This window comes from Thermobia domestica, chromosome 5, assembly GCF_964235325.1.
Source record: "Thermobia domestica chromosome 5, izTheDome1.hap1.1, whole genome shotgun sequence".
In the NCBI taxonomy this organism is placed as follows: domain Eukaryota; kingdom Metazoa; phylum Arthropoda; class Insecta; order Zygentoma; family Lepismatidae; genus Thermobia; species Thermobia domestica.
In genome coordinates, this window is record NC_137458.1 from 52,993,844 (window position 1) to 52,999,843 (window position 6,000).

Here is a 6,000-nt window from a genome sequence, read left to right on the forward strand (position 1 = left end):
AATCTCACAAAGTTAATAATGGCGTTAAACACCTCGCCAGCTTCTAATGTTCTCACATACTGTCGCCAAGGAACTTTGATCATTCATTCTCAATCTTATCACTTATTAGAGTTGATGAACTTGATTGACTTTCTTACATCTCGGTTGTTTTTGAGCGAATAATAGTACCGTAATACAGACACACAAAAGAAGTGGTCTGTTCCGAAGATAAGATCTATGTATCCCTATGCTTATTGACGCGATCTGACGAGGTGTATTGACACGATTGTATTATATCTATCACTCCTGTAATTTTTCTGATCCATGTATTCCTTTTCCTGTATCTGCGAGTTATTGAATAAAGTAGAGAGAGAATTATTGATGTACAGAAAGAAATTAGCTATTAAAATTTATTAGCAGTATATTATATTCTTATCCGACTGCAAGCTTGAACCCTGAACCAGTATCGGACTTCCAAGTTAAGAGCCCTTGGCGCGGGTCCTTAAAAGTCCCATATATATATATATATATATATATATATATATATATATATATATATATATATATATATATATATATATTATGTGTGTGTGTAAACTTAACAGGTCAGTCGCAAAGCATGGTAAGTGACGAAAATCATATTTTCTGTATTGAATAAATATATAGTACAAAACAGATCGCAAAATATGTTACAATAATACTGAAACAATCAAACGTAATCGTGAAGTTACTTCAGTTACTTTGACAGTTTTGACTCAAAGAAAGCATTTGCGAACGCGAAAATTCTTCCAAGACCTACAGGGCAAGCCCCTCGTGATCCCTGTGGGGCTCCTTGGGCCCTTGGTAATCGCTAAGTAGTAAACGTGGCCAGTCCAGGACTGCCCTGAACCCAAAGCACTAATCTACATCCAAATAATTACGCAAAATACACATATACGCACACACAAAAAGAAACATAGCTACAAGACAATACACTTCAAATTCAATCGATATCCACGGGAAACAGAAGAGAGGATTTCTGATGTGTCTTTCTAAAAACGTAAAAAGAAGAAAAAAAAAAGAAAAACAACCCCCAAAGGCGAGGCAATAAGTCCCTTTCCACCGCTGTGCCTTATGTGTTCTCCTTCCCTTTTCCTTCTCCTCCCCTTTCCTTTCTTTGCTTCCCGATGTGCTTTCAATAATGAACTGAAGGCCACTGACATGGGAGAAACCGCGGTAGGAGGAACTATTTTTTTCTTGCGCATTTTTGCAATTTCATCAGTAGCGGTGCGTCCCATGTGCAGTTTAACTTTTCTTTTTGTCGATAGATGTCTCACAAGAGAGTGTGCTGAAATCCTATCTGTGATCCATCGCCTTAAGTGTCATACAAAGGGCGTATCCCCCCATATCCCGAGTTTGACATAGGAAGGGCCTAGATGTAGATTTTCGTTGCGCTGTGGGTCATAAAAGGGAACGGGTACGTGAGTCCATTGGGCGTGGCCATTGGGCGTGGCCAAACGTGGGCGGGACCAGGAGCGTGGTCACGTGACCGGCGCCAGGTAATCAGCGTGAAGGGGACTTGGCTTGTTTGCGCATGCGCTGTAGGAAAAAAAACCAACGTTTCCCTTCCCTACTATACATTACACTTCTAAGAAAGAAATGACAAACAGGAAGAAGGCTTCCTTGTTATTAAAGTAAATGAACTTAGAGAAAAAGAATTGAAATATGACTCAACATTAAACAGATGATGAAGCTCTTCACTGAGTCAAATTTTAAAATGAAATGTCCCAAAGTTGGAAATAAAACATCTCATAATGTATAAAAATACATATTTTTTTACAGTATAGCAAACTCCCAGCTGGCATATTTTCTTCCATTTTTAGAATATACTGTTTTTCTTTAACCCTTTAATGGAATAAATGATTCATTTACCTTTAACATATTTAGTTTGTTTTTGTGTGAACCATGTATTTCTGATCATAATTTCGCAATTTTTAGAATATTTGTGTACTTTGGTTATGTAGCATACCATCAGTTCGAGGTACTACGAATAACGAAGAATATATGCGTAAGAAATATATATATATATATATATATATATATATATATATATATATATATATATATATATATACATATATAATGAGTATTAATGTGTATAATTTTTTTTAGTAACTAAAAGTTTATTCTTGTTAAATATTCTTGTTATAAAAATGAGAAAAAGAAAGATTGAAAGAAAAACGTGTCGAGAAATTGACTGTAAATACTGTAACTATTGACAACTGGAGAAAAAGCGCTATGCCCCTCGAAGTTGTGGGTGCGGGGCCTAGCTCTTCGATTCTTACCAGCCAGGTTGCGCTGACTAGTTTTTTTGGTAGGTGGTTTGTTTCGTTGCCGCGATCTCCGCTTCGATTGCTTGTGATAGCTAGGATATGTGTTTGAATGGAGTGAGTGGGGAAACTCGGTGTTCCCTGCCAGTGAGTTTAATACTGTTTGTTATTCTTGGCGAAATGAAAGTTATATTATCTATTGATTTCAAATGCTCATGTTATGGTCATAATGTTAGAAGTTAAGATATTTCTGATACACTGTCGCCTCATTTGCCTTATCATTGTTATACACCTCGGACGAAATATTTAGAAGCAGATTTGAAGTAATAATAAGTTCTTGTATGTGATTACATAAAATAACCTTTTCCGTTATGTTGACAACACGATTAACTTGATGATAGCGTGAAAAAGGGCAGGAAATTTTCCCTCCCTAAATTTACATCGTAGGTAATTACAGTACATTACACTTACTATAAGCGTTAAAAGGATACACATAGATAAATTGTACAACATGCACATATACATATGTACAGAGACACGTGAACACCCACACAAAAATGAAAAGTATGTTATGGGAAGATTATAAACATAGGATTTATTTAAATTTATTTTGCACTTTGTAGAATATTGCAAGAACAAAGACACCTACATCCGTGTATCATGTTTTCTCATATATACTGAAACATATTATAATTATTTCGAATGTTCATGGAATACTTATCCGTACAATATATGTAAATTATATCACTGGAAAAATGAGCCCGCAAAAATCTTTATAAAAATTAAATTTTAGTAGAATTACTTGAGACCCTGACATGTAATAGATATTGCAATCCTGAAAATAAGTGTCAATGGGCACAATGATCAATCAGTGACTATTTGGTCACCACAGGGCCGTTTTGTTTTCAAAGCAGACGAAGATCTGCCTGACGCTCCATTAGTGAGCGCTTTACACAACTTTCGATTGATTTTAATGGAGTTCCAGATTGCGAATGTTCAAATGCCCTCTGTAGTACATACGTTACACTATTAATTTCCTATTCAACCCTATTGGGAAGTTTCTGCACTTAGTTATGTTTTGTTGCTAGCGTAACAAGATGACGTCTGAAAGCGGAGGCGGTCATGCTTCAGCTGTTGCAGGTAATTATCCTAGTATGATGGGGACACTTGCCGCTGTTTTTTTCCTACTGCGCGTGCGGAAACACTGCACGCCGATTGGCTGGCGCAGGTCACATGACCCCGTAACTTGGCCATGCCCCTTGACGCTGATCGGCTGGCACCGGCCACGCCCCTTCACGGTGATTGATCGGCCATATCCCGGTTACCTGATTGGCTGCCCCGCCAACGGTTACGCTCACGGTCTTTTACGACCTCCATTTTAGGAGTATCTACTGTGCCGATTGGCTGACGCGGGACCCGTCCCCTTCACGCCGATTGGTTGGCGCAGGACCAGGCCACGCCCCTTCACGCTGATTGGCTGGCATCGGACCTCGCCCCCTTGACGCTGATTGGCTGACCACCCCCACGGCCCCGCCACCGTCCAACCACGCTCTTTTAGGAGTGCCGCGCTGATTGGCTGGCGCCGCACCCGGTCACGCCCCATACCATAACAGATAATACATAAGATCCGTTCCCTTTTATGAGCACTTTACGAACACATAGGAGATCGATAACACATTCTCTAATCACCTATATAACATAGCACATAGCAGAGCTAATAAAAGAGCATGGCTTATTATCAACTTTGCCGTGGAGACTACGTACACATACGATAGATGATAATACATAAGATTCGTTCCCTTTTATGAGCACTTTGAACATAGCAGATCGAAAATACATTTTCCATCCACCTATGTAACATAGCACATATAACATAGCAGGGGTGTATTTGTTATCTTTTATGAGTTCTTTACGAACACATAGCAGATCGATAGCACGTTCTACATTCACCTATATAACATAGCACATAGCAGAGCTAATAAAAGAGCATAGCTTATTATCAAGTGGAGACTACGAACACGTACCATAGCAGATAATACATAAGATTCGTTCCCTTTATGAGCACTTTACGAACACATAGCAGATCGATAACACATAGCACAAATAACATAGCAGAGCTAATAAAAGACTATGGCTTATTTTTAAACCCCTGTTTGTGCGTAGCAAAATATAACAGCCTGTACTTGTAACATAGCATTCGTGAATTACTGCATGACCCAAAAGTACCGATCATCGTGGTAAAAGGTCAAACATGTAAACTAAGCAACATATTAAGGTGCCGGTGCCACATCCAGTAATCGGTCATAAACAGCTACACGACCCAAAGGTACAGACCATCGAGGTCAAAAAACCACGTATTGAGGTACTGTTTCCACCCTCAGAGCAGACGACGTGCAACGAGTAGGTCGTAAAAGACTATTACCTATTTTTCAACCCTAAATAGCATAGTATACACAGTTGTTACGCCCACTTCCGGTTCTCATTAAACACACACACTTGGTTGTGTACGCCAAATCCGATTTAGAAGAAATAACACGCATGCGCAAAAACATTTACATTTCCGATTCGATATCCCCTTTGAACCGATTTGGATAAAACTCGGTATATGGGGGTTTTCGACCATGCTGATTACGAATATCGTATTTATTTTTACCTGGGTCTTATATTTTATGTGGAATACGCCCTTGGTATGACACTTAAAACCCAAGAACTCGTAAACGAAGCAACATATCGAGATGGTGTTTCCACATTTAGTAATTGGTCATCATCCACAGCAAGTTCCAAAATAATCACCATCGGGGTCAAAGGTCAAAATACTTAAAACCTAATAACTCGAAAACGGAGCCACATATTGAGATGGTCTTTCCACATTTATTAATTGGTCATCAACTACTACAAGTTCAAATATAATGACCATCGAGGTCAAAGGTCAAAATACTTAAAACTTAATAACTCGAAAATGGATCCACAAATTGAGGTGCTGTTTCCAAATCTAGTAATAGGTCATCAACTAGTATATGTTCTAAAATAACGACCATCGAAGTCCAAGATCAAAATATTTAAACTCGAATAACTCGGAAACGGATCCACATATAGAGATGGTGTATCCACATTTAGTAACTGGTCATCAACTACTACAAGTTCCAAAATAATGACGATCGACGTCAAAAGTCAAAATACTTAAAGCGTAATGACTCGAAAACAGAAAAAAATATTTGGATGGTTTTTCCAAATCTACTAATAGGTTATCAACTACTACAAGTTCTAAAATAATGACCATCGAGTCAAAGGTCAAAATATTTAAAACATAATAACTCGAAAACGGAGCCACATATTGAAGTGCTGTTTCCAAATCTCGTAATAGGTCATCAACTAGTACATTTTCTAAAATAATGACCATCGAGGTCAAAGGTCAAAATATTTAAACTCGAATAACTCGGAAACTGATCCACATATAGAGATGGTGTTTCCACATTTAGTAACTGGTCATCAACTACTACAAGTTCCAAAATAATGACATCGAGGTCAAAGGTCAAAATACTTAAAACCTAATGACTCAAAACGGAGCCACATATTGAGATGGTGTTTCCACATTTAGTAATAGGTAATCAACTACCACAAGTTCCAAAATAATGACCATCGAGGTCAAAGGTCAAAATACTTAAAACATAAGAACTCGTAAACGGAGCCATATATTTAGACGGTATTTCCA